This window comes from Pyxicephalus adspersus, chromosome 11 (genome assembly GCF_032062135.1).
Source record: "Pyxicephalus adspersus chromosome 11, UCB_Pads_2.0, whole genome shotgun sequence".
Classification (NCBI taxonomy): Eukaryota; Metazoa; Chordata; class Amphibia; order Anura; family Pyxicephalidae; genus Pyxicephalus; species Pyxicephalus adspersus.
This window is the reverse complement of record NC_092868.1, coordinates 8,039,727-8,049,342: the sequence shown is the minus strand read 5'-3', so window position 1 is coordinate 8,049,342 and position 9,616 is coordinate 8,039,727. Positions and strand designations below refer to the sequence as shown.

The following is a 9,616-nucleotide window of genomic DNA, read 5'->3' as shown; positions in this document are numbered from 1 at the left end:
TAAAGCACAGTGACTACACTATTTACAGGTATTATTTCCTTATGTCTCTAATCTCAACAATCCCCTGAAGAAGCCTTGCTAGCGAAACGTGTCGGGAATGTGAGACTATCACAAAAACTAGTTAATCAATTGTAAACACTGTATTCTGTGTGTATGATTATGTTTATGATTCAACTTTTCCATAGAATAGGAACTCTATGTTATTATTAGGACAACGACTATCATTGATTATTAAATGTTGATATTTTACTGCTGCAATAGCCTACTCCACTTCTCTATTCTTTCCTTCCAAGCATATGAACATTTTTTGTTTGTTTAGATAGCCAGAGGGTGTTTTTTTAAATTCCAGGCCACTCTCCTGTTAACAAAAGCCTTTTGTTCATAGAGTTTAGTAACTGATATTCATAGTGATTCATTCTGTAAAAAGTTCCTCCATATTCTCAATCTGTGTCCACCTTCAGTCAGTTTATTATGAAGCTTAAAATAAAGACAGATTATCTAAAAGGGAGCAGTTTCTGTATTGCTTTTTACAAAACTCATCATGGAATATTTTGTTTATATATATATATATATATATATATATATATATATAATATTAGTCTGAAGTCTTCTCTGGTGTCCAATAAAATTGACGCAAATCATTGTTCATCATGTTCCTTTAATGCTAATAGGCAGTCATTCATTCATTTACAATTTTGCAGAACCTTTCCCAGGCCCGCCTTTCTTACCAACAACCTTGCCATGGCACTTGAGACAGGACTTTGCATTCTGCAGGAGTGTTAAATGCACTGTAGCTCCAGCAGGAGCCTGAAGATCAAGCCAACCTTTGGAATGAGAAATGTCCTTTTTGAGGGTAAGTAGCATCAATGCTTCTCTCTATGATTTTGCTTTGTTTCATTCAACTGTTCTAGTTAGTGGTACACCTCCAGCACTGCATGATGGAAACAGTTGGAGCTTACAATATGCACATCATTGGTAGAGGTGATCTGTACTCTTCTTATATATGTACCTGCAGGTGATATATCTGATGTCATAGTGAAGTAATGCCATGCCTGCACGTATTCTACAAGCTGCACTTTCTTTACTGAGACATCCTCTGTGTCTGCCCGATATTGCAACAAAAGATTTTGTAACAACGATGTGGGTAAGCCGACTTTCATTGAATATTAATAAAGTATTTTGAATATAGATTGTAGCTATCTGGATGCTCATAAATTAAGTCATAGGTGGCGTGGTGGCTTTGACATCCACCCCCATAATTAAAGAACACAGTTTCTATTTAGCATTAAAAAATAACATTTTCAAATTTCAATGTTCACCTGAAAAAGCCTATTTTTATTGTTAGGTAAAACCATAACCTTGTCATTTGGCCAGTGCTTATGATCTTGGGGAAAAAAACATTTAGGAAGAGTCATTATTGGACATCTCTACCTGAACAGGAATTTTTCATCCGGTTGACCTGTGTGTCATAGACCACATGACCGATGCCTCTGCATTGATCAAATAACGAGGCACTGCAGGCAGGGCTGGATTTCTGTTTTTTTTTCTCCCCTAGGCCAGATAGATTGTTCTACCCCCTACCTATCTAGCCTTTGATGCTGGCGAATGCACCATGGGATCTGTCCCACATTAAGAAAATAATTACCTAACACTTAAATTAAACAATATCTTTACTGGAAGTAAAACATAGGAAATAAGGCCCATAGAGCTGGTGCTGTAATGGCACCACATGTAAACTGGGCCACCTACAATCATTGTTTTTTCTTCCATATGCCTTTATTGGAGAGGTTTTCCTTTACTTTCTGTCTTGTAAATGTGTCATGAAGTAAAAGGTAATTTCTCTAAAATGAGATTTACAGTTCAAACAGCTGTTACTAGAATAGGTTATAACACATATCTACTGAAAATTAAAAATGGGTTTTAGCATTGCAGGCATGATGCCTTAGTGCCTTGGGATGACATTTATAATGATGTATATTACCACAAAAGACTGCAGGAATCTTTTATTTTTGTTTTCAATGTATCTTTATTAGTTTTTATAAAATTTTCCACATATTTCAAAAATATATGTAACAATCGTATCTAAAAAAAACATAATTTACAATATAACATCAGGATCCAACAAACATTTGAGATAAAATTAATTACAGGCCAAGAACCTGGTGCCTATAGTACATTTTGCCCCTCAAAATTAATAAAGAGAAAAAAAAAGAAAACAAGAATAATATAAACACACCTAGCCATGAATATAACAATAGCAAAGGGTATTGCCAACTCATTAATAAGTATTGACAATCGTAAGCAGAAATACAACAATCAACAAACAGAACCCTAGATCGAAGGGGAGGGGGGGGGGGGGGGGAGAAAGTGGGTACATGTGGAAAGTAGTCTAAAGGGGATAGAGAAAGTGTTTAGGTGACAGCTCTCAACATCAGGACCAAGAATTGTATGACCAACATATCTTAGCATAAATGTAGTTGAATCTGAGGGGATTCCTTAACCGACCATGTCAACCTACATTGTTCTGTGCGGTCATTATCCTCTGCCACTAGCATTTCCATATGACATATTTTCTCAAATTCTAAAACCCAATCTCTTATAGAAGGAACCCTTGTTTACAAGATCGCAGGATCAAGGCCCTAGCAGCCGTGGAAAATGGGTAGGAGGCCTTTCCTAATAAGTTTAAGAGCTCCCGGGTTCATTGAAAGAAGTGTTTCTTTGGAAATATTTGGGACCAAGGACCCAGTACACCTAATAAATAAGTGAATTACAGAATCCCAAAACTGAAATATGAGTGGGCATTCCCACCAGATATGGAGTAGTGTTCCTCTTGGCAGCGCCAACATCTATCAGACTGTTGAACGGAGATACGACATAAATCCACCGGACAGCAGTACCATCTAGATAAGACTTTATAGTTTGTTTCTTGGGTTTTACACATCAGTGCAAGTTTATGTGCATAAGTACAAACGATTTCTCCCAATCCTCTTCAGTTATCAACCCTCCCAAGTCTCCCATTATATGGCCTGCTAATTGGGGACTCTAGGCACAGCTAGAGTCCCCAATTAGCAGGCCATATAATACTGAGATTACATGGATAGGGCGTATGTTGGAACTGAGCATCGTCTCAAATTCTGTCAAACCTCTACATATTAAAGACATATCAGTAAAAGTAGAAACAAAGAATGTTAGCTGTCTCTATGAAAACCATGAAAGCATCTTACCAGTATTGGGTAAATTCAGGGAGGCCAAGAGGAACCTGATCATTGATCAATATATCCTTAAGATTTTGGTCATCCTCACCCAACCAGGATACAAAAATAGATATACCCATAGCTGGCAGGAATGCCGGGTTATCAAAAATAGGAGTCATGGAACCAGGTTTTGTAAATAAGGAGCCTGATTTAATAGAAACATTCCAATCATATAAAAGGTCAGGAGTGAGCTTAGGCAATGGAACATTCTGAGATTGAACAAAACAATCCACCCAAGGTAGGGACTTAAGATCAATTGGTAAAAGGGAGTTTTCTATCCTCACCCATTCTTTAGAATCACTGTTATGAAACCAATCCACCACTCGCACTAAGACCGATGCCCGATAATAAAACATAATGTTGCGAACCCCTACCCCCCCTCTAGCCTTCGGTTTGCCCAGTGTATGAAATACCAGTCGGGGGCATCTTGACCACCACAAAAAGTGGCAAACTAGACTATGCAATTTACGTAGATAACTGGCTGGTATGGAAATTGAGAACAAGTACAATACCTTTGGAAGTATTTCCATTTTAACAGTATTGACCCTTGCAAACCAACCCAACGGTAGTGAGGAGTATTTCTGAAGTTCAGATTGGAGTTTACTATAAATAGGGGAGTAATTATAAGAGAACAAATTAGAGGGGTTGGAGGTTATCTTCATAGCTAAATATTTATTCGCCTCTTTGCATATTTTAAAAGGAGCATTTGCTCTAAGAGATGACATTTGGTTAGTGTCTAGCGTAATATTAAGGATCTCAGATTTTGAGTGATTAACCTTAAATTTACTCAAAAGTCTGAATTTCTCAATTCAGTTAATTGTAATATGGGGTGATAAGATTTAAAGAAGCAGATCATCCGCATATAATGACAATTTATAATATGAGTAACCCAGCCTATCCCTCTAACATGGATTGTGGCGTAAGGCAACAGCCAGATGCTGCATTACCAAAGCCTAGGGCAATGGGGATAGATGGCACCCTTGTCTTGTTCCATTCTGAATATAAAAATAATTGGACAGAGCACCATTAACCCTTACTCAAGCCCTTGGTAAGGAATAAAGTGCTGATTTTCTTACCATCATAGTAGGGCCAAGGCCTACTTGCCTTAGTGATGAGTACAGGAATTGCCAACTGACTCTATCAAAGCTTTCTCCACATCAACGGAGAGTAGGCACACAGGGGTGTGGGTGTCATGAGCATATTAGGACAAAAAAATAGTTACAATTTAACATCCACATTTATTAGAGATATAGGTCTATAGTTAGAACATACAGTATGGTCCTCACCTGGTTTAGGAATATGTGCTTCAAGGCTTTGTGGTGGAAAGAGAGAGTTTGTGGAAGAGTTCACCCTAGTCAAGAAAGGAACTAAAGAAAGAGCGTGTATCTTATAAAATCGAGGAGTAAATCCATCGGGTCCTGGGCTTTTACCAGATGGAGTTGCTTTTATCACTGCACTAACCTCCTCTTCATTAAACGAAGATTCTAAAAAAGGTTATTGCCTCTGAATTTAGTCCGTTTCCAATATATACTGCCATAGAGAGGATGGTGATATTTGGTTCGGGTCTAGTTGATAATAATTAAAGTAATGATTATAGAGAGTCTTTGAATAGTGAATCATTACACTTCCAGGTCCATTCGCTAGGTCCCACTTGCGGAATTTGGAGATACAACATCACCAAGAAATGATCAGACCAGTGGGTCAGAATAGGTATCTATGATTTGAACTAGTAGCGATTTATGGAATTGAATAGAGACGCCTTTTGTTTTGGAATCAGGGTTAGAACTATGAACCCAAATAGAATAGTAACGGTTACAGAAAGTTGGGAAAATGAGTCTGGAAATGAATCTCCTGAAAAACTAATATTTGTATGCTAGCTTTATGTTGGGCATATAATAGTTGGGAAGGCTTGTTGGGACTATTGAGGCCCTTGGTGTTGAGAGATCGAAATTTCAAAATTTGAGAATGTGTAGTGCGTGGCAACATAGGATAAGGAAAGGGAAGGGGATCACCAGACAGGCGAGACAGGCTAACTTCCCGCATGTGGGGTGGAAACTAAGATGGGATAAAAAAAAACCCAAACTACCATCCAAGATAGATGGTGGATCTATGTGGGGGAAAGTGTCGGTCTGTGGCGGGAGGATGCGAACAATCAAACCTAATCCTGCCCTGGGGAATCCGTGAGGCCAAATATATGCAAAAAAAAAGTAATATCAAACCAACATAATACAGTATATAAAAATATAAAACCATGAAAAAAAGGAAGGAAAACCAAGCATGGAGCAACAATAGTATAATCAGAGTTCCAAAAAGAAACTTCCAGAACTTTGAATACATAGGTATATACTAGTCAACCTCTACCCCATCCTGCACATGAATCAGGGGGCCCAAGGCCCATCAAAGCGTGTAGGGGAAGAGGGTGAGGCATATTACATCTGGAGGTGCCCCCAACAGTGAGGCAAAGATAGAGCAGACTGCAGAATGGAGACCCGAATTAGGAACAGAATATTGTTGTGCCTATTGCGATTTTCTGGGCAGCACATAGTAGATTGCATGCTGACTCTGTGCTATGTCATCACATGGCCACCCCATGCCAAATCTCTTGTGACAAATCCAGCCCTGACTGCCGGGATGTTGTTAAGTTTGTAGTGCATACCTTAAACTAGAGCCTGGAATCTTGAAACTCTGCTGTAAGTTCTGCTACCAAAGCCTCTTATACATATCATGGTGTATTTGGGTACTAAAATGAAGTTTACTGAGTTTGGTAAAAATATTTTTAACTTGCTGATGAGCTGAAGTCCCCCTGTTTTATCCCTTCTTGGAACTCTGGGTTCTTTTAAAATTCATTGGAAATGGGCAACTCTCATTATCTGACTTAAGTGCATCTAATCTTTCCCTCGGGCATGACCCATGAGCTGTCTGACTTTTAATTTTCCTACATCACCTGAAAAAGCAAAACTGCGAAACGTGTTGGGATAGTAAAAACAACCACAAAAAAAGAAAATAATTTAGTAAATATTAAATTATCCTTTTAAGACTTATACTATTATTATTGATGTACATGCAATAAATAATATCAGATAGTTGATTACCTGTTAGCAAGAGACCTATTTATTTAAGTTATTGCTGATATTTATCCTTTGCGACTACGTTTATTTCTTTGTTCCTACTGACAGCAAACCAAAAAAAAAACTTTTTACCCTAACAAAAGCTAATCATGTGCATTAGGTTTCCTAAAGGTTTTCTTTGGGTCTGTTTCAAAGTTCAGCAACACATTTTTAGAGGGCCTATGCTTGGTTAAATTTGATATCTTCTATCCCCAGATTCTAGATAGTGAAGGATGAAATCCAGAAGACATCACAACCAAATCATGCTACGGACCCCTTACCAACTGCATAGAGGCCACAGAACTAAACAAAGGTACAAAAAGGGATTAGGGTGAAGATTTTCAAGATGCGAGTGTTACAGCTCTGGGTTCTGGCAAAGGGTTCTGAAAAAATTGGACATATTTAATCTTCAAGTTGTGTTGAGCACACATGATCAAAGAATGACCAATAACATTCTATTGATGGGAGAGTAAGATCACAGCATAAAGTCTTCTCCAGACCATCCCAAAGATTCTCAATCGGGTCAAGGTCTGGACTCCCAATCCATGTTTGCAAATGATATCTTATGCTTCTTGAAACACTCTTTCAAAGTTTACGCCATCCATGATAGAAAAACTTGGTAATTCAGTATATTCAGGTAGTAAGATGACCTAATTTTTTGGGGCACATACCATTTTTAAACTTTGACCTGACCCACAGGCTTGGGGCCTTTTTTGGCAAGGTGGTGAATTTCTCCTTAGTCTAGCTTACTCCTATATGACCACACTAAACCCATTTAAATTGACTTTTATGTAAATTATACAAAGGTGGTCTAATTTGCAAATATGAGCTTAAAAATTTCAAAAGAAAAATGCTGTTGTCCTAATCTGCTTTTGTTTTTAGATGATGGCATGATAGAAGTGGTGTCCGAAGGCTGTGCCACATTCAACATGTACAAGAGCACCTTCCTGGCCTGTCTTGATGATGCCAAAATCCAGTGTTGTAATGGAAGTTTTTGTAACAGAAGTTTTCTATAGATAATATCAAAGGCCCGTAGAAGATGTTCCTTCAGGATCTTTGTTCCCCAATTTACATATTACACCATACAATGGGATTTATATGTGCACCATTTATACTTGTGTAAATATATACGGATGATCACATTCACCATTGGTAGACACATCCATGTTTCCCATTTCTGCTCATCTGCTTCTCCCATTTCACCTAAGAATCAAATTCAAGCTACTTTGCTTTTAAATAACTTAACAGTTTCTAAATTTCTAAAACACAAATGGACCCCTAACTACCCTCTCCATTCTTCCAATGACCTACTAATTACTTCATCCATGACATCTCTAAATTTGCCCCCACTCTCTGGAACCCCCTTCCTTACATTATTGGGCTTGTTCCTACCTTTAGCACAATATAAAAAGAAAAAACGCTAAAACTTTTATTTAAACCTGCCTACCTATCATTATCTGTCTCTTAACTAATCACAGAAAACAGTATTGTCTCAAATCCAGACAGAGAGTTGATCTTTCAATTGTTTTTGCCGACCCAATACCCCTGCATAGGAAGATGACGGGTATTTTTTTTTTTCTAGGATGAAGGCAAAAAAAAGGTTAGCTGGCATTGAGGGGCAGGTAAGAATAGGTAGCACTGGTTTGGGGCAGGAAAGGTAGCTGCCATTAATAAGCAAGTAAGGTTAGCTGGCATTTGTAAGAGACAGGTGAGGTTAGTTGGCATCAACATGGGGCAGGTGTTTTAAAGTCGTAAACTTTAAGATTAAGATCTCCTGCCAGTTCCAATTATCCAGCAAATATTACCTCAGACTGCATACAGAGCCAGGTTAAGAAGAACATTTGCAAAGTAGCAAAGTAGCAAAATGCAATAGAATGTCTGAACAAAAGCAATACTTTTGGTAGCTTCACTTACGTCCTTATGTGGGACTCGGAGGTTTAAAATGCTCATCCCCTTTAGATGTACGCCTTATGAAAGTAGGATACTCTCTAGTATTTTTAGGTTTAAATTGCTATACATGGTGAGTGTTTAATTCAGGTATTTTGTTCTGTATTACTGAAGCACCAATAATTTTAACCCCTTAGAACTCCATTTAGTTTTTATTATAACAAACACCATTTATCTGGACAAGGTCTGGTGAAGGTCTATTTATAAAGCAGCAAATCTGACATTCACTGTAACATTCCCTGTGCAGAATCTTCCAGTTCCATGTGTTTCAAGGCAATCAATAGAATCCCTGGAGAACTATTCTACAAAAAGGGTTCCTTCAGAGCTTTCCAGGGGTTCCTTGAGCAATGAGCAGTTTGTGACTTTCAGGTCAGTTACCAGTAACACCAATGGTCTTTTTGGCAATCTATAAAGGTGTCAGCCTTTCTACTGGTCAGCAATAAAAGAGACATTCTTCCCAATGACTTCTAATGCCATGTACTGTGTGCTTTGGATATAATAATTACATAGCTCAACAAAAAAAAAGATTTTTTTCACTTGACAAAGATTTTCCATTATATTTAGTGTATTTTAGATTCAGAAATACCATCAGTTTCATTGAATTGGCTCTAGTTCTTGTGATACAGAAATCGGAATAGACGATTTTACCAACAAATGTTATATATCTATAGAAGCAAAGAAGAACATGGGTGGAATATCTAGTCTGCTGGCAAAAGTGGGGTCCCTCCTGCCAGAGTTCCGGACCGCGAACACGGGCACATATCTTGCAAATTTTGGTATTAAACTGGGGGACCAAGATAAGTATTGGGCTCCCCATATGGTATGCAAAACTTGTGTAGAGTGTCTACGTCAGTGGAAAAATGGAAAACTGAAAAGTTTGAAATTTGGTGTACCTATGGTATGGCGAGAGCCCAAATATCATCATAATGATTGTTATTTTTGTGTTGTGAATGTAAAAGATTTAAATCATTACAAGAAAAACAAATGGGAGTATCATGATTTAGAATCAGCAAGATGACCTGTGCCGCATGGTGCTGATGTTCCCATAGCAGTGTTTAGTACACTCCCTGATATTCCTGTATCCCACATGGAGGATATACAGGGTTTGGAGTGTAATCCAGGAGTTAGCAATGGAAGTGAATATGAAGGAAGTCTTTCACCAAACCAACATTTCTCCCAAGAAGAGCTCAATGATTTATTACATGACCTAAGTCTGTCAAAACAAGCATCTGAACTTTTAGCATCCTGGCTAAAAGAAAACAACTGTCTGAGACCGGAAGTTAAAATAACAGTTTAAAGGACAAGAGA

The 9,616-nt window shown here is 38.0% G+C and overlaps 1 long non-coding RNA gene across 1 annotated transcript; it reads left to right on the top strand.

Annotated features, from left to right (window-relative positions):
- Nucleotides 1–722: 722 nt before the first annotated feature.
- LOC140341397 (uncharacterized) lies at nt 723–7,388 on the top strand. Its single transcript, XR_011922869.1, has 4 exons — nt 723–853; nt 1,016–1,144; nt 6,578–6,674; nt 7,244–7,388. It is a non-coding gene; the product is annotated as an uncharacterized lncRNA (long non-coding RNA).
- The last annotated feature ends 2,228 nt before the right edge of the window (nt 7,389–9,616 follow it).